The sequence below is a fragment of the Myotis yumanensis genome, unplaced genomic scaffold, assembly GCF_028538775.1.
Source record: "Myotis yumanensis isolate MYYU_CA2020_CCGP unplaced genomic scaffold, mMyoYum1.0.hap1 SCAF_7, whole genome shotgun sequence".
Classification (NCBI taxonomy): domain Eukaryota; kingdom Metazoa; phylum Chordata; class Mammalia; order Chiroptera; family Vespertilionidae; genus Myotis; species Myotis yumanensis.
Window position 1 is genome coordinate 33,782,101 of NW_027223758.1, and position 19,814 is coordinate 33,801,914.

Consider the following 19,814-nt stretch of genomic DNA (forward strand, 5'->3'; position numbering starts at 1 on the left):
ATTGATCAGCCGCCTTCTGCACGCCCCACACTGGGGATCGAGCCTGCAACACAGGCATGTGCCCTGACTGAGAATCAAACTGTGACCTCGTGGTTCATAGGTTGATGCTCAACCACTAAGCCATGCCAGCCAGCTCTGATTTTTTTAAAATTGACTTTATTTTTGAACAGTTAATATATCCAGGTGGCTCAGAGTTCAAGAGTACAAAGGGTTTACTAGAACCAATAAGTCTCCCTGCCTCCTCTGTCATCCAGCTACACAGTTCCACTCCCCTGGGACTGCTGCAGTGGAGACCGCTCTGTGTGCCCTTCCTGACTCAGACCAGGCTTGTTTGTGCTGGTGAATTCCCACACGTGTTTGTGCTCTCGTTCTATGCAAATAGTAAAATACACTAGAAGCTATTGTACACCCTGTCCCACCTCCACTTACCAACTTGTTCCCTATGGGGAGTTCCTTCATTCTTTTAAAGAAAACATTTTTATAATTAATATAGCACACATTCATCATTTCAAATGTACAATTCAGTGATTTGTAATATATTCACAGAGTTGTGCAATATACCCACCCACTATCTCTCTCCTTGCTCTGCTTTATTTTTCTTATAATACTCATCATCCTTGGACGTAAGATGCTAGTTGATTCTCACAATGACTCACTGAGGTAAGTAGTAGTATTATTCCCATTTGACAGATGAGGAAACTGAGGTCAGAGAGGTGCAATGTCACTCAGTTGATATATGGTAGTGCCAGGGTTTGAACTCTAGTCTGACTCCAAAGATGCAGCAGTTAGCATCACCTCTTGTGATCAGCTTTATTCCCCATGATAATGAATGAATGAATGAATGAATGAACAGACAAAATGTTTGCCACCTCAAATACTGGTAAGGCAGTGTTTTAGGATAAAATTTGTAATTGTATAAATATTCTTTGATGCTAACATATGGTGGTGGTTACCCAGGGGTATACATTTGGCAAAACTTATCAAGCTGAATACTTATAATGGTGTGTTTTGTTTATAAAAGCATTCCAAAGTCAGGTTGTTAGGAACTTTGGGAACATGTACAAGGATTTATATTGTAGCATTACTTTAATAGGAAAAAAATGGGCGGCGGGGGCGCGTTGGCTGTTAACAGGAGAATGTTTCCGCTATCTATGGTCCCTGGCCATCACAATGACAAACTTGTGGGAAAAGATACAGCTGATGCTGGGGATGACCCTCTCATGTCCCCAGGACCTGCATCTCTCTTCCTGGAGGCCGACTTCCCGCCCCCTCCGTTTTCAAAGTCCTCTGAACTGCCGGAAACCCGCCAGGAATGAGCCAGGGCGGTTCCTGCCGGCGAGGAACTTTGCATGGCCTTTGCGTAGCCCGGGTCCTGTGGAGCGGAAACCGAAGGGCCTGGGAGGCTTGGGAATGGCGAGGGGGAGGGGCCGGGCTAGAAGGACGGGACTGGAATGGTGGGGAAACGACCAGACTGCTGGGGGAAGGGGCGACCAGAATCCTGCCAGAGCGGGGTTAGAATCTGGGCTCCCTGGAGAACAGAGCTGGAATCTTCACATGGGCTGGATTAGAATCCTGAGAGGCGGATTCAAATCCCTTGGAGCAAGGCGGGGATCGGTTAGGAGCGGGTCTAGAATTCTGGGGTTAGGGTTATAAATCTTTTTCTTTAAATATATTTTTATTGATTTCCTAGAGGAAGGGAGAGGGAGAGGGAGAAATAGAAACTTCAATGATGAAATGCCCTACCTGGTTTGGCTCAGTGGATAGAGCGTCGGCCTGGGGACTGAAGGGTCCCGGGTTTGATTCCGGTCAAGGGCACATGCCGGGGTTGCGGGCTCGATCCCCAGTTGGGCGTGCAGGAGGCAGCTGATCGATGATTCTCTCTCATCATTGATGTTTTTATCTCTCGCCTTCTCCCTTCCTCTCGGAAATCAACACATATATGTAAAACATCAATGATGCGAGAGTTATCTCCAATGGGCTGCCTGCTACCTCCCCCCCTACCACCGGGCATGTGTCCTGACCAGGAATCGATCCGTGACCTCCTGGTTTATCGGTTGACACTCAACCACTGAACCACACAGGCTGGACTCTCTTTTTTTTTTCAATTTTCCTTCAAGTGAGATTCAAAATCATTTGGGGCAAAGTTAGGGTTTTGGGAGGCGGAGACGGAGGTGGTTGTTAGGGTTCTTGGGGGGCGGGTTAAAATCCTGGTGGTGGGTTGAAAACCTTTGGGGACAAGGTTAACGTGTCGGGAGGCGGAAATAGAACTCATTAGGAGAGGTGTTAGGATCTTTGGGGGAGGGTGACGGGCTCAGGATCTTTGGGGGGGAGGTTAAAATTATTGGGGGCGGGGTTATTATCCATCAGGGATTAGGACAGAATCTTTGGGGGTAGGGCTAGAAACCTCGGGTGGGCGGTGTCCACAAATCCTTAGGCGGCCCGATCAGGACCCTGGAGGTGGGGGTGGAGATCAGCATCCCGGGGGTGGGGGTGGAGATCAGGACCCTGGAGGTGGGGGTGGAGATTAGCATCCCGGGGGTGGGGTTAGAACCTTTCGGGGCGGGGTTAGCATCGCTCCCGGCGCGGCTGAGTCGCCCAGATGGCCTGTGGGCGCCACCGTGTCGCTAGTTCTGGCCCCCGCGGGCCGCCCCGGCCTAGAGGCTAGCGGAGGGGGACCCCGACAGTTCCGCTCGAGAGGAGCTTTGAAAGGCCAGCGCACGGAAGCCCCTCGGAGGGCCGCCTCGGCCTCTTCTTCACAGTCAGGACCCCGGAGGCTGCTGAGCTGGGGGCGCGCTCGAGCAGTGAGGATCCGGGCCGCCCGCAGGAGGAGGAGCGGGCGCCCAGGTGAGCGCCGCGGCCGGAGGCGGGGCGGGGAGGCGGGGGACACCGCCGGTGAGGTGGGCCTGGGGGTCTCGGGGGCTGCGGAGGGAGCCGGGTGGTGGGCAGGGCAGGCTGCGGTGCAGCGGGAGGGAAGGGACCGTCTGGGGGGCTGCGGACGGGCCGTGGATGAGGGCAGAGCGGGGAGCGGGTACCCAGGTGAGGGGCGGAATGGCCCAGCTGCCGCCCCGGGAAAGTTGGAGCGGAGGGGGCTCGGGGCGCCCAGTGCCTTTATGCCGGAGCAGCCACTGCTCTTGGCCGTCCAGGTTCCCCTTCTGCAAAAGAAAAAAATTAAAAAAACGAGAAGGAAGGCATGGGCTTAACGAAGCCCGGGCGGGGGGAGCCCTTACGGTTCCTAGTGGGGGTGGGTGACGGGTCACGGCGGGTTGGCAGCGGTCGTGGGGAAGGGGACCGCTGGTCAGAGGCGTGACGTGCCAGCCACACCCAGGCGGGCTGCAGCTGGGAGCGCTCACTGCGCCCTCCCCCTCCTCCCCCTCCCCCCTCCTCCCCCTCCCCCTCCTCCCCCCTCCTCCCCCTCCTCCCCCTCCCCCTCCCCCCTCCTCCCCCTCCTCCGTCGGGCCCTGATCCCTCCCAGGTCTTGGCCAAACTCCAAAACCTCATGGACTGACCGCAAGGTGTGTGCCTCTTCACTTTCCTCCGTGATGGAAGTGACAGGGCAGGTCACTCTCATCTCCGAATCCGTGTCTTCATCTGTCCAATGGGGCTATTCGTTCTTTCTCCCGAGGCTGCAGTAGCTGGCGTGAGCCGAGCGCCTGCAGGTGAATACAGTTTAGTGCCCTGGTGAAGGGAGGGCCGAAGGGCGCCACCTGCCCGCGGGACTCTGGGCCGGGATTTGGCCTGCCAGTGCCTCCGTTTCCAGAACTATAGGATGGGGTCATAATAATAATGGCTCCCTACCAGGGTTGCTTTGTTGTTGTTTTAAAATAGGTTTTTATTGATTTGAGAGAGAGAGAGGAAGGGAGAGGGAGAGAAACATCAGTTGGCTGCCTCCTGCAAGTCCCTGCAACACAGGCATGGGGCTCTGAGTGGGGATCAAGCCCCACCTCTAGATGGATGGGAGGAGGCTCAACCAACTGAGCCACACCAGCGGGGGCTCACAGGGCTGTTTTGAAGATTAGATGAGTTACTGAAAAAAAGCTCTTAAAGCACTGCCTGACAGGTATATATGCATGCAACATGTTAATTACTGTCATAGCAACCTAGCCCAGTGGTTCTCAAGGTTAGCGGTACATCGGAATCACCTGGAAGGCTTGTCAAGACAGATTTCTGGGTCCTGACCCCAGAGTTTCTGATTCAGTAGCTGTGGAGCAGGAACCCCGAGAATTTGCATTTCTAGTAAGTTCCTGGGGAAGCTGCTGCTGCTGGTCCAGGGACTGCGCTTTGAGAACCACAGAGAGGCCTCCATAAATGTCAGTTCCCTATCTCATGGCTTTCTCCTCACTGATTATTTGTGGGGGCTGGGAGGGTAGAATACAGAAAAAGTGAAAAGAATCATATATTAACTATCCCAGGGACCCACCACCTAGAATTAACAAATGTTAGCATTTTGTCATGTTTGTTTCAGATTTTTAAAAAAATGTTTGAGCCCTAGCTGGTTTGGCTCAGTGGATAGAGCGTCGGCCTGCGGACTGAAGGGTCCCAGGTTTGATTCCGGTCAGGGGCACATGCCTGGGTTGCTGGCTCGGTCCCCAGTGGGGGGGGTGCAGGAGGCAGCCGATCAGTGATTCTCTCTCATCATTGATGTTTCTATCTCTCTCTCCCTCTCCCTTCCTCTCTGAAATCAATAAAAATATGTAAAAAAATGTTTGAAAATAAGAGATAAAATGGAAACCTCCTCACCTTGTATCCCCTCGGTTCTGTTTCTCTCCCTCCCTCGAGGACTGTCATGAATTACAGTCCTCCCAGCCTATGCCTTTATAAATGTATTGCATGTACATGGATGCATAAACAATACATAGAATTGTTTTGTGTAGTTTAAAGATCTTCATAAATGCTACCTAACTGTGAGATTCTTCTGCAATTCCCCCCACCCCACTTCTTATCATTAAGTTATCAGGGTCTAGCCAGGATGAGAAAGAGAGGTCTAGTTCAGTCTTTCTAAGTGGAGGGTCCCGCGGGTGACCAGCCTCCCTTATTTCTCATTCCCTGCTGAGGAACATCAGGTTGTTTCGGGTGTTCACTGCAACAAACAGTACTGCGGGGACCATCCTGGATGTGTGGCCTTGGGCTCATGGGCAGGTGTTTCTTAGGGAAAATGCCAAGACACTGGGATGGCTCTCCAGAAGGCGCACCTCTGGCCCTCTTCTTTTGTGGGAGAGAAGGCCTGAGGCCTGGAAGGGTCACCCAGGGAGTCTGGGGCAGAGGAGAGAGAAGAATCTAGCTCTGCTGACCTCCCAGCTCTCTCTAGATCCAGGGCCACTGTCCCAAGTCCCCTGTTCTCAGCTGCAGGAGAGCAAAGATTTCATCTGCCTCTTTCATTGTTCTGACACTTAGTAGACTATGGATGCATACAGTTTTTAAAATTTGGATAATAAGCATTTTAGTTTATTTTCATATAGTCTTCTTTTCTGGGCACTTTTTATTTAACATAATTAGTAAAATGCTGCATATACAATTTTTATCCTACTTATTCACTTAGCATTGCATTGTAAGCATTTTTCCATGTCATTAAAATATCCTTGAATTTTTTAAGGCTGCATAATATTCCGTGGTTTGGATGTACCATATTTTGTTTAACTATTCTAGCAAAGCACTTTTATGTAGTAATATTTTTAGGCAAAATTTACGTAACATTATAAAATTAACCATTTTAGAGTGACTAAAACAGTGGCATTTAGTACATTCACAATGTTGTGCAACCACTATCTTTATGGAGTTCCAGAACATTTTCATCCTCCCAAAAGGAAACACCATCCCCATTAAGCAGTTATTCCCATGCTTTCCACGCCCAGCTATTGGCAACCACCAACCTTCCTTTGGTATCTATGGGTTACTTTCTCTTGGACGCTTCATATAAACGGAATTATACAATATGCGACCTTTGGCTCTGGCTTCTTTCACTTAGTAGAATGTTTCAAAGTTCAACGACATTGTAGCATGTATCAGTATTTCATTCCACTTTATGGTTGGATAATACCTCATTGTATGTGTATACCACATTTTGTTTACCCATTCATCTGCAGATGGAAATTTGCATGTTTTCACCTTCTGGCTAGTGTAAAAATGCTGTGAGCACTTGTTTTCAGTTCTCAGGGGTAGACACCTAGGCCTGGAATTGCTGAGTCATGTAGTAATTCCGTGTTTAACTTTCTGAGGAATCGCCAAATTGTTTTCCACCATTTTACAGTCCCATCAGCAATGTACAAGAGTTCCAACTTCTCCACATCCTCACCAATACTCACTGTTTTCCTTTTTAAAATATCATTATTATTATATTATTTTATTTTTTTTAAATATGTCTTTTTTTAAAAAAAATATATTTTATTGATTTTTTACAGAGAGGAAGGGAGAGAGATAGAGAGTTAGAAACATCGATCAGCTGCCTCCTGCACACCTCCTACTGGGGATGTGCTCGCAACCCAGGTACATGCCCTTGACCGGAATCGAACCTGGGACCTTTCAGTCCACAAGCCGACGCTCTATCCACTGAGCCAAACCGGTTTCGGCTATTATTATTATTTTAGAGAGAGGGAAGGAGAGGGAGAGAGAGATAGAAACATCAATAATGAGAGAGTCATCCCCTACTGGGGATCAAGCTCACAACCTGGACATGTGCCTTGACCAGGAATCAAACCACAACCTCCTGGCTCATAGGTCAGCACTCAGCCACTGAGCCACACCAGCCAGGCAAAAACTATCCCGATTATTATAGGCATCCGAGTGACAGGATGGCAGAGATGCATGCAGACCGAGGCCTTAGTCCCAGGACTGCTGAGTCTTCCTTACTCCAGAGATAGGGGAGAAAGTTAGTTGCATTCAGGGGACTGACCAGGGCTTGGACTTTAAACTCTTCTAGAAATTGAGTCCCACCAGGGCACAGACATGCTGTCTCCTGAACCACTGTATCTGTAACACCTGACACCTGGTACATAGTAGGGCCTCAAAAATATGGAACATAGGAATGTTGAACCACCTCTCCCCTTCCTTGACTGGGATGTTTCAGCACAGGTATGTTTTAGATGGTCCTACACAATGATTCTTTTTAATTAGTTGCTAACATTTGAAGTTGAGACAGCCCACACAAATCTGGATTTCTGTCTTCTCTTGAAAACCTGGGAGAGTTAGCAGTCCTGGGACTATGGCCTCTGTCTCCATGCTTCTCTGCCACTCTCTCCTGGCAGCATTGGTGAAGCTGAGTAGGGGCTGCCCTGTGCACTGACCTGAGCTGTCCAGTTTGCACCAACCTTGCCTGGAATACTTTCCTCATGTGGCCCTGTGGGCTCCTACAGCCATTTGAATTTTCAAGCTCTGCCCTCCAATCATGCCAGGGCTTCCCCCCACTTTTTTTAAAATACTTTTTTATTGATTTCAGAGAGGAAGGGAGAGGGAGAGATAGAAACATCAATGATGAAAGAGAATCATTGATCGGCTGCCTCCTGCACGCCCCCCACTGGGGATCGAGCCCACAACCCAGGCATGTGCCCTTGACTGGAATCAAACCTGGGACCCTTGAGTCCGCAGATCGACGCTCTATCCACTGAGCCAAACCAGCTAGGGCAGGGCTTCCCTTTTTATAGAAAAGGAATGTCAGGCCCAGAGAGGGTAAGTTTCCCAAAGCCACACAGCTAGTGAGTGGTACAATCTCTCTTAGCCATCTTTCTCAACAAACCCCCACAGCACTTTGATCTTCACTCCATTTCTACGAAGTTCTCTACCCCAGGAGTGGAAGTTTCAGTGTCCTTTCAGAGGCATGGGTATTGATGCAGGAGAAACCCTTGCTTGGATGTAAAATGTGCCTTTGTTCTTGGCCAGTGTCCATGGCCACTCATGCTGCACCCTCAGGATGCCTCTTGCATCCCTAATTCTGCCCTAAGACACCTGCCTGAGCTCCCACCAGCACCCTGAGATCCTTGGGCCCGGGAGACTTGGGTGCAGCCAAGAGAATAGGAGAGAGACCCTCCCTCATCACTACCAGAAAAATGAAGAACAATAGACAGAGCACAGAAGACTTGAGTTTGATGCCTACGTTGCCTCATACGAGTTGTGATACATCGGACAAATTCCTTCCCTCTCTGAATCTCAGTTTTCTCACCTGCCAAGTGGGAATAGAAGGGTACTACCTCACAGTTCATGCAGTACAATTCTTGATGTTAACACACAAAAACCACACTCCAGATCTCCCAAGGCTATATATGCCTGAGCTTGAGTTTCCCCAGAAGCAGACCCTAGAAAAGACTTCAAATGCAGTTACTAGTTAACTTGGGAACTGACACTAGAAAACCTTAGTAGGGGAGTGGGGAGGCATGTGCGCGCGCGACAGAGAGAGAGAGGGAAGGCAGCCTGTAGAGGTCTGTATCAGGAGTCACCCCTGAGGGCACCGGGAGCTCAGTTCCACTAGGAGCTCTGGGAGGCCATGAACACCCTCTCGAGGTGAGGGAACAGCTCCTGGTTGAGGGCTCCTCCTGGGGCTGGGGGTGATATTTCTCTAGCATTTCAGCTTGCTAAGCTCATGGGCAGAGCAGGTACCAGTGGCCACGGAGAAATCACCTGGGCAAAGAGATGCAAGCATTGGCAGTTGGAAATCCAGCGAGAGAGGCCTGAAACGGTAAAGGGCAGAGTGAGGGGTGGGCCACCAACAGCGTCTGCTTCTATATACAGGGATGTAAGTGCAGAGTTAGAGGCTACCTGGAGGGGGAAGGGGTGCCCGTGGAGGGCACTTATAGGGAGGATTCCAAGGGAGCCTTAGATTTATCTGTAATGTTTTCATTTTTAACAAGGATGATGTACTGTTTTACTAGGTGATGAAAACTCATTTTGAAAACCATGTATACTCTCCAAACAATAAAGGAAACAGAGGCTTTATTACTTTCCAACTACTAAAAAGTAACTAAAGCCCGGCCGGCATTGCTCAGTGGTTGAGCGTCAACCTATGAACCAGAGGTCACGGTTCGATTCCCGGTCAGGGCACATGCCTGGGTTGCAGGCTCAATCCCTGGTGTGGGGTGTGCAGGTGGCAGCCAATCAATGATTCTCTCTCATCATTGATGTTTCTATCTCTCCCTCTCCCTTCCTCTCTGAAATCATAAAAATATGGGGGGGGGGGGGGCGGGGAGTAACTGTAAAAGGGTCAGAGCATGAGCTATTGTGGCTTTGAGGGTTCCATTTGTGGAGGACAGATTTGGGGGCAGCTGACCTTGGAGCATGGTGGGAGGTTGTCTGAAGGGGCCACCTCCACTCAGATTCAGTCAGGGAAAGCCTTTGTTCCTCTCCGAGCTGTTCTCAGTTAAAACATACACTGGTAACTATTGCTTAGGCAGGGAAGACTGGGGCACCCAGGAAGCTAAAAGGAGACTTCATTCAATTATTCAAGAATTTATTGAGCACCTACGGTGTTCTGGTAGGACAGTATCCCAGAAGGACTGGGATCTCACATTCTCTGGGGAGAGGGCTGATAGACAAATCTATGGAAAAATATGAGGTGCGTTACTTCAGGTCCTTTGAGAGGCAGACTCTCAGAGATATTAAATATATAAGAAACTTACTAGAAAGGATGCCTGTGGAAGAAACTAGGAGAGACTCGGAGTGCTGTCAGATGGCAAGGTGTTTGACTGCAGGTGAAGAACAAAGGGAAGGAAGGAAGGAAGGAAGGAAGGAAGGAAGGAAGGAAGGAAGGAAGGAAGGAAGGAAGGAAGCGAGGGAGGATGGATCTTGGACTGCAGTGCAGTTCTAAGGAAAGCTTGAGAAGCGCTGCCCAGGACCCTTAGCCAAGTCTCCTGTGAGGCCCCCTGGCCCCGGCCTGCCTGCCCAGTAGGCCTGCCACACTCAGTCACTGGCTGGGAGCAGCCCAGGGCAACAGGGATGGACTTCAAAGCGCAGCAGCTGGGATCATTGGTCAACTCCGCTCTCTGCTGGCGAGATCTGAGAAGGCCCTGCCGGGGTGGCCACCTGAGGTGATGGTTAAGGCTATGAGAGAGGGAGCGGGGAAGGGGCTAGCTAGAACGTGATGGAAGCTGGGCCAGTGCTCCCCTCTTAGCCAGGGTGGATGAGGGAAGCCCACGCTGAGAGAGTGGAATCTGTGAAGACCCCTGGGCGAAGTGAAAAGGCTTCTGGGTGAAGACGCTCCAGAACGCAGCCAGTGCAGTGGCCCTGAGGGGAGAGCGTGGCTGGTGAGCTGAGGAATAACAAGAAGCTAGTGTGGCTGGAATGGAAACATCCAGGGAGGCTGGTAAAGAGACAGGACTGTGAGGCTGAGCCTTGCCAGTCATGGGGGGAACGTGGGCTTTTATTCCAAGTGAGATTGGAGCCCCAGGAGGTTTTGAGCAGAGAAAGGATGTGACCTGGTATATATATATTTCTTATATTGCCCTCTTATTTATTTATTTATTTATTTATTTATTTATTTATTTATTTTGTTAATCCTCACCTGAGGATATTTTCCCATTGATTTTGAGTGTAAGGGAGGGTGAGGAGGAAGAAAGGGAGGGAGGGAGGGAGAGAGAAACACAGACGTGAGAGGTACATCAATTGGTTGCCTTCCGCACATGCCCTGACTAGGGCCAGGGATCGAACCTGCAACCCAGGTATGTGCCCTTGACTGGGAATTGAACCTGTGACCCTTCAGTTCATGGGCCAATGCTCTAACCACTTAGCAACACCAGCCAGTGTCTCAGATTTATTTTTATTTTTTAATTTATCTTTATTGTTGAAAGTAATTACAGGTATTCCCCCCCTACCCCATTGACCCCCTCTACCTCACACCCTTTACCTGCCAGGCCTTCACCACACTATTGTCTGTGTCCGTGGATTATACGTATATGCATATAAATTCTTTGGTTAATCTCTTCCCACCCCGCTCCCCACTTCCCTCTGAAATTCCTCAGTCTTGGCCTGGTTTATATTCTAAAGGCTTGCTTGTTTATCTGTAAAAGGCAGAATGAGGGTTCAAAGCCAAGTCTTTCTGACTTCAAATTCCATTTTACATTTCCCCCCAAACTTTCCTGTCCCCTGCCTACCGTAGACATAAAACCATTCTCGGGAGGTTCACAACGGCCTTGAATTCTGGAGCCGACCAGGTGACCCGGAGGAAACACTGAACATGCTAAGAATTTACTACATGTTTGAAACAAGTAGTTGCTTATTGTTTGCTATCAAAGAGATAACTAAGTTTAAAAAATAATTTTTACGTATTTTTATTATGGAAAACATTTAAAGGCTAGTTACCAGTACTTTTGTGCTAATTTCCAATTTGAAATAATAAAGTTCTAACTCACAAACAAAACAAAACAAAAAGAAACAAGTAGTTGGAACACAGGCATCTCAGAGCTAACCCAGTGGAGTCAGGGGGCCACTTCTGCTCTTACAGCTGGAGAATGACCAAAGGCCCCAGGTTCCTCTTCAGTGTGTTGCTGTCCCTTGCTATTGTGACACTCAATAAGACAACACTCGCCCTCTCTGGGGCTGCTGCTCCCATCTGTATGATGAAGTTCTCTCCAGTCCCTTCCTGTTTGCAAAGTCAAAGTTTTGAGTTCTTTGATCAGAAAGAAGCTGAGGGTCAGAAAAGAGGACAGAGAAGGAAGTCAGGGGAGACCCTCAAATGTACCTTAGGGACAACAGTCACCTGGAGGTTTGAGTGGTTCATTCAGAAGACAGCCGGGGAACATGAAGAGAGGAAGCTGTAGGACGTTGCACCCCTGGAAACTCCTCAGTGAATTAGCCCTTCGTGGGGGAAGACTTTCCCTCACCCCCTAGGCTGAGTTGTTCTAAGAAGAGAAAGTTCCTCTAACTAGACAGTCTTGAGTGCTGGGCCCCTAGCAGCCTGCCTTCCTAAGCTTCCTGTTTGGGTTCCTCATGCCTCCTTCCCACACCCTGGTGTATATATATATAGGGTGTCCCAAAATTCACACAAGATTTGCAATTCAATTCAATTGCAAATTTTGTGTGAATTTTGGGACACCCTATATTTCCCCACCCCACCTTCCCTGCAGCCTCTGAGACTGACCCCAGTGGAGGATTAGAGGTAGGACAACTGGGTTCTCATTCTACCTGCCACTGACCACTTGGGAACTCTCTCTGCCATGGGCCTCCATTTTCCCATCTGAAAAATGGGTTCATAATTCTGGTCTTCCTGACTTCAGCTAATTATGGTAAGGCTTATAGAGGGTTGAACATAATACATTTACTCCACAAATGTATCTGAAGGGCCTAATACCTGCCAGGCACTTTCTAGGCATGGCTTCAGTGCCACCAGCTCTATGAGCCTTATAGTCCATGCATCCTCACCTATTCTAATGGATCTAGTACCCTCTACTTCTCTTCTACAAAAACCCACTATCAAGGAAGTCCTTGCCATAGCCATTTACACTTGGGTATAAATTGCAATCCCTTATAAGAATTTCTTCTACATTAGGCAGGACTCTTTGAGGTTAAAGGGGACAAAAAGGCAACTCAAACTGACTCAAGCAAAAGAAAAAGGTTATTGGAAAGTCAGTGAGCACATCAGCTTCAGTGTTGGATTCAAGGGCTTGAGAATCTGTATTTCTACATTTCTTGGCTCTGCTTTGCAACTGCAAGACTCTTCCAGCCAAAAGTCAATATATCATCCTCATTGGCCAGGATTGACTCACATGCTCATCTCTGCTTCTATTACTGCAACTCTGATTGGCCAGACTTGGTCACAGATCCACCCCTATTGCCAGGGTTGAAGTCAGCTCTACCACAATCCATGAATTGAGAATGAGGGAGAAATGGTCCCCAAAGGAAAATTGGGGAGTTGTCAGGATAAAGGGAAACAGATGCTATGCCGGAAAAAGCTACAGCTGTCCCCTTCAGAGAACTTATCATCCTACATCTCACTTCATATTTGGAGAAACTGGGGCCCAGAGAGAGGTTGGGACTTGCCTGAGGTGACACCATGAGCTTGTGGCAGCAGTGGGACCAGAATCCAGGGCTCCTCGTCCCCAGCCCTCGCAGGCCTCTGCTTGAACCTCAGAGCTCCCATAAGACCATCTGCTGCCCACTGCACAGGATGCTCAGGCGGGGCCCTGCTCTCCGCCCCTTGGGAGTGCAGGAGGAATATCTGAGCCCATGCAGCCGGCATGGTGGCGTGGGAAGCAAGCTGACCTTTCTCATTTCCCTCCCATGCGGCCCCAGCAGGAGCTGAGGGTGTGAAGAGGGGGTTTCAGGTTCCAGGAGTTCAGCAGTGACTTGAGGAAGTGTCTTCGCCAGAGGTCAGCAGTTCTAAGCTTGACTGGGACCGAGGGCAGCACTTCTGCTCTTACAGCCTGGTTTTGAACCGCACTAGTCAAGAACATGGTGTGCTCTCGTTGGTTTTAAAAGCTTTTCACATCCCTGTCACACAGGACCTCAGGCCAAGCCCGAGAAGCAAGTGCCTTCTATTTTATAGGGAAGAAAATGAGGCTTAGAGAGGGGAAGTGACTTACCTAAGGCCACATAGCCAGCCAATGTCAGAACCAGGATCCAAATCCCAGTTCTGACCCCAAGTTTGGTCCTCATTCCATCACATTGGTGGGTCCCCGACTCTAGTGCTAAGCATTTCCTGAAGAATTGTTAGAAATGCAGATTGCAGGCCCTCGTCCCCAGAGACGGGTTCATCCCCTCCAGTGTCCCCAGAGACGGGTTCATCCCCTCCAGTGTCGCCTAGGAAAACTCAAGAATCAGTGAGGACTGTTGGGTGTCAGTGGCAGAAGTCCAACTCAAACTGGCTAAGGCAGAGTTGAACATTTATTTGCTTATGAACTGGAAAAATCCCGAAGTCGGGAAACTTCAGGCATAGCTGGATCCAGTGTTCAAACATGATCAGGGATCAATATACCCCCCTCACTCAGGTCTCTGTCCTCCGTGGTGGCTTCACTCTAAGGCAGCCCCTTCCTTCATGATTCAGGATGGCTCCCAAGAGCTCCAGGTTTTTACATCTACATCAACAACCCGCATAGAAAAAGAGTGCCTTTTCCATAATTTTTCCAGCAAAATCCCAAGGCAGATTCTGATAGCCTCAGCTCAGATCATAGCCAGGGCAACAGCCGAACAAACCATTGTTGGTTGCCAGGGGGACATGGAATTCTCTTCCTGGCCAGACCTGCATCAAGTTGTCAGTCCCTGAGTTGGAGGGTGGAGTTAGGCCTTGACGCCTTACGCACTGAGTGGGAGAGGGCTGGTTTTCCAAAGAATATCCTGGTTCAGTTATCAGAGGAGGAATGGACGCTGAGGAAACAAGTTGCAAAGGTGTTCCCTGTACAAGTGCTTCCCAGCTAATGTTGTGGCCCTACCCCATAACAAAGAAACAGAATTTCCGGAGGATGAGGCCCAGAAATCAGGATTTTAAAAAGATTCCCAGGTGACTCTAATGTGCAGCCAAGATTGAGAACCACTGCTCTAAAGGCTGCCGGTCCTCACACTGGCCATGCTTGGAGCAGCGGGGCACTCTGCCACATTTCTAAATTCACTTCAAGCCGCCCTGTCACAGAGCTTTTGCTGTCTCCATCCTGCAGAGAGGTCCTGGACTACGTAAACCTCTTTCCTCATCCCCTCCCACCCTTCCCCCCTCTCCTTGTTCTTAATGCACCAAACGTCAACACCATCTATTTGGGAACCACTCATCAACATATTATAGACTCTGCTCCCATTTCACAGCTGAAGAAACTGTCCACTGTGACCTTTACAGGAGGACACACATAATAAATTTGATTTTAAACTAGAGGCCCGGTGCACGAAATTCATGCACAGGTGGGGTCCCTCGGCCTGGCTGGCAATCAGGGCCTATCGGGGCCGTCTCACCCAGTCCCGATTGGGGCCAGGCCGGCCAGGGCCTGCTGGACGGGGAAAGGGACAGGAGGGAGGGACCACAACAGGAGGTTGGCTGGCCGTGGGAGGTTAGCTGTGGGAGCACACTGACCACCAGGGGGAAGCTCCTGCATTGAGCGTCTGCCCCCTGGTTGTCAGCGCGCATCATAGTGACTGGTCGACCAGTCGTTCTAGTCGTTCCGGTCGTCTGGTCGTAATGGTGACTTAGACTTTTATATATATAGATTAGTGCTCAAAAAATATTTCTGTCAACAAATTGCCATACTTCCTGGAATTTTATGGTGACCACATACAAGTTCCCTTTTTATGTTGGCTACCAGGAAGCGCAGAGATAAATCTAGTACACAGTGGCAGTATCGGTCACACTCTAGGCTTCTGGTTCAATAATCTTTCCTTTCTAAATGCTGTACCATAACCTTTTGTGAGTCTTGAAGTGCTCTGTATGTGGTTTAATGTTATAAGTGCCCTCAAATCCTTTTTGGAAGTCAGTGCTTCTTTGGAACATTCTTGACTTTCCCCAAATCTTTATTAAAATCCTCCACAGCAGGGGTCCTCAAACTACGGCCCGCGGGCCACACGCAAATACAAATACTGTATTTGTTCCCGTTTTTTTTTTTTTTTTTTACTTCAAAATAAGATATGTGCAGTGTGCATAGGAATTTGTTCATAGTTTTTTTTAAAACTATAGTCCGGCCCTCCAACGGTCTGAGGGACAGTGAACTGGCCCCCTGTTTAAAAAGTTTGAGGGCCCCTGCTCCACAGTCTTCAAAACCCAATTAGCCATTATCCCGCTGCTCAATTATTATAAACAGGTTGTTTTTTCTATATATATTAACATACACAGTACAGGGATATAAATACATTTGACAAAAATGACTTGATAATATATATGTTTTGCAGGTTGCTTTTTTCGCTCACTAAGTATCTTAGCAATTTTTGCATGGCTCTGACCGTCTGTGCCAATCCCTACCAGCTTCTTTGCACGTGGCTTTGGAATGTAATTCTCTTTGTCCAGTCTTCCCTTCTCAACTCCGTCCCTAGATCAGGACCCACGTCTTGACACCTGTGTTGGACTGACTCCATAGAGCACAGGCTCTGGGCATGCTTTTATTCACTAACTGTGCATTATGCTCCTACCATGAGCTGGGGGGGCACTGAGCTGAGCACTGAGGGACACAGACATGAGCAAGACCGGCATCTGCTGTGTGCAAGGGTGGGTACGTGCTGTATTTGTACCGCTGAGTACAGTAGCTTTAGCTACAGACAGCGTTTGAACTCCTGAAACATGGCAAGTCCTCACTGAGTTGTGCTGTACATGAAAAATACACAGTGGGATGGGAAGACTTAACATGAAAAAGAAAATAAAGTACCCAACTGATCATTTTTATATTGGTTAGCTGTTAATATGAATTTTGACATTTTGGGAAAAATAAATGTCTAAAAATCAATCCACTTGTTTATTTTTACTTTGAAAAATATGGCTGGAGAAAATTTTAAAATTATATACATGGCTCACATTACATTTCTAGGTCCAGCAGTCATGAAAATGAGCATTTCTGAGGCCACTCCACCCTGCGCAGTGGACTGGTTCTCTTGGTTTAAGGGGACAATCACATTTCATGCAAACTAGACTCCTGCTGGTATATCACTTTTTTTAAATCACACTTTAATGTGCAAAAATTGAATTAATGGGGATTCTTCATTTTAAAAAGTTCAATTCTTAAATGTTGCAGTATCTCTAAGCTTATGGGCCAAAGGAATTGCAATCTGTGCTTGCTTTTGCTCCAGGGCAGGGCCATTATGCGAGTTAACAGAGATGGTTACGGTTAAGGTTTCTGAGCACCTACTGTGTGCCAGACACCTTTACACTTACAACTCACTCGGTGCTCACCAGCATCCTCTGAGGTGAAACCCCACCATCCATTCTCAGAGATGGCCTTGGATCATGCATGAGCAGGGGGCCTTCAGAGACCCATCCCTCGGACCGGTGGCCGTCTTTATGTAAATTGTGATGCAAATGATGCTTAATAAGCGCTCAGAGGGGTGGAAGGAGCCGCCCTACATCACACAGCAGCGCTCTTCCCAGGACACCCTCATTAATCAAAATATATACAATGCAGCATAATACTGTGCCATATAAAACCACACAATATGCTGTTTTACCTCCCAGAGCTGTGATGCTTACCACAAGTCAAAGAGGTGTTGGTTTCTGTTTTAAATGAATACAAGCACAGTGGAAAGCAGTGAGTCTGAATTCCTTACTTTGTTCACAAAAGGCAACTGAAACACAAACCCTTTAAGTCCCGAGGTGGTAAATTGTTCCCAATTCCCACCAGGACAGACGAAACAGCATCCTTGTGAATAAAAAGAATTCTTTTCAAATAACTCCCCTAAGCCTAAGAATTTGGACCCCCCCCCCCCCCTCCTCCTTAAACCACTAACACATGTTTATTTTAACAAGTATAACTGAGTTCTGTTCTAGGAGAAAATTTCAATTGTGCACAGATGAGGAAAACAATGACTTCCTTATGTGGCTGCTCATAGCCTGTCTCCTCAGCAAATACCTGTGTGCATTTTGAGAAAAGAAATGAAATATTTCTGCCACTTTTGCAACGAGACTTGACTCTGACCAGGTGAATGTGTTTTCTTTAAGTGTCTTTAAATTAATTAATTAATCCATCAGCACAGTCTGTCAGCTCTCCCTCCAAAATGGCCCTGAATCTGCGTGCTTCTTCTCTCCTCAGTAGCCACCACCGTGGGCCGGGCCACCACGCTCTCAGGCCTGGACAATTGCAGTGGACAGTGTTCCCTGCCCTGATCCTACAGTCCATCCTCAACCCAGAAGCCACTGGGATCATTTAAATGGAATCCTATCACTGTCCTGCCTAAACCTTTCCATGGTTTCCCATCACCCTTAGAGTCTAATCCAAATTCCTCACTGGCTGTTCAGGATGTGGCAACCTCATCGCATACCATCCTTTCTCCTACCTGTGATCTCTGGCCACACCGGCTGCCTTTCAAGTGCCTCATTCTCTCCAAGCACATTCCAACCTCAGGACCTTTGCACTTACTGCTCCCGCTGCCTGGAACACTGTTTCCTCACAGTGTTTCATGACAAGCTCCTTTGTGTCGTTCAGGCCCCAGGTCCAATATCACCTCCTCTGAAAGGCCTTCCCCAACCACCCTATCTAAAGAGGCCCCATAGAGCCCCGTGTGGCTCCGTTGGTTGGGCATTGTCTCATGCACTGAAATGTTGCTGGTTCGATTCCTGGCCAGGGCACATGCCCAGGTTGCAGGCTCTATCCCCCGTAGGGGTCATGCAGGAGGCAACTAATTGATGTTCCACTCTCAGGTCAATTTTTCTCTCTCCCTCCTTCCCTTTCCCTTCCTCTGTCTAAAAATCTATTTAAAAATCGTAAAAAAAACAATAAAGCCCGGCTGATGTGGCTCAGTGGTTGAGTGTTAACCTATGAACCAGGAGGTCACGGTTCGATTCCTGGTTAGGACACATGCCTAAGTTGTGGCCTCAATCCCCAACTTGGGGAAAGCATGGGGCATGCAGGAGGCAGCTGATCAATGATCCTCTCTCATCGTTGATGTTTCTCTCTCTACCCCTCTCCCTTCCTCTCTGAAATCAGTAAAAATATATTTTAAATACATACATAAATAAAATAAAGAGGCCCCACAGCGAAGTTCCCTATCATATCCTCTTTTATTGTCCTCACGCTTTTCAATAACTAAATCTATCTTTTTATTTATTTGTCTGTTTATTGCCTGTGTCTCCCATTCATCCCCAGTGTGTGACATGGGCATGAACTTGCTTGTCTTATTCGTGGTTTAGAAAAGTGCTTAATAAATATTTGCTGAGTGCCCTAGCTAGTTTGGCTCAGTGGATAGAGCATTGGCCTGCCGACTGAAGGGTCCTGGGTTCGATTTTGGCCAAGGGCACATGCCCGGGTTGCAGGCTTGATCCCCAGTAGGGGGCGTGCAGGAGGCAGCTGATCAATGATTCTCCCTAATTGATGTTTCTGTCTCTCTCGTTCTCCCTTTCTCTCTGAAATCAATAAAGAAATATATATATAAGAAATATTTGCTGAGTAAATGAATGAATGATCAAATAAATCAATGAGACAAAAGGAGAGAGAGGGAGAGGGAGAGAAGAAGGGTTATAAAGCGATCATAAAATGACAGGAGGAACATAGTGCCTTGAATATTACTTAGCTGGAATGTTTGAGACACATTATATGATTTATCTTTGTCACTTAATAGAAAATGGTAATTTATTAGATAATAATAGTATAGTTTTACTTTACTGTTTGCCTGAGTGATGCTGTGCAGAGTATCTGTCCGCCCACATGCTTTCTCTCATCCTTCCAACCCCCTGCAGTAGGTTGTATTATCAGCTCCCTTTGCTGATAAGGAACTGAGACTGGGGAGCAGGGGGAGTGAGGAGTGAGGTGCGGGTGGTGTTGAGCAGCTCAGGGTCCGCTCAGTCTTTCTGAGCCCTGAGCCGGCTGTGCCCACCACCCGCTCTGTTCCCACGCTCTACTTACTGAATTTCAATGACTTACTTATTTATTTTAAAATTTGTTTTATTGCTTAAAGTATTACAAAGAGTATTACATATGTCTCCTTTTTTTTCCCCCCTTGACATTCCCCTGGTCTCCCCTACCCCCCAGTGTCTTGTGTCCATTGGTTATGCTTATATGCATGCATACAAGTCTTTTGGTTGATCTCTTACTCCCCCTCCCACCCCCCAACCCTCCCCGGCGTTCCCGCTGTAGTTTGACAGTCTGTTCGATGCTGCTCTGCCTCTGTATCTATTTTTGTTCATCGGTTTATAATGGTCTTTATTATCCATAAATGAGTGAGATCATGTGGTATTTTTCTTTCATTGACTGGCTTATTTCACTTAGCATAATGCTCTCCAGTTCCAT

At 48.1% G+C, this 19,814-nt stretch overlaps 1 protein-coding gene and 1 long non-coding RNA gene across 5 annotated transcripts in view; one reads left to right on the top strand and one right to left on the bottom strand.

Annotated features, from left to right (window-relative positions):
* The first annotated feature begins 643 nt into the window (after window positions 1-643).
* The window catches only part of HCK (HCK proto-oncogene, Src family tyrosine kinase), a 45,228-nt gene continuing 26,057 nt past the window's right edge, over window positions 644-19,814 (top strand). For 3 of the 4 annotated variants that reach the window (XM_070420122.1, XM_070420125.1, XM_070420124.1), the window contains exon 1: window positions 2,603-2,844. The gene's annotated coding sequence lies outside the window, so the exon portion shown is untranslated. Of the gene's footprint in view, window positions 661-2,602; window positions 2,845-19,814 lie in introns of those variants that run through there. The other variant, XM_070420123.1, reaches the window with a different exon arrangement.
* The window catches only part of LOC139013804 (uncharacterized), a 50,365-nt gene continuing 33,460 nt past the window's right edge, over window positions 2,910-19,814 (bottom strand). Inside the window, exons 4-5 of the long non-coding RNA XR_011472130.1 lie at window positions 3,507-3,650; window positions 2,910-3,152 (exon numbers count right to left, since the gene is read on the bottom strand). This is a non-coding gene — a long non-coding RNA (uncharacterized lncRNA). The remainder of the gene's footprint in view (window positions 3,153-3,506; window positions 3,651-19,814) is intronic.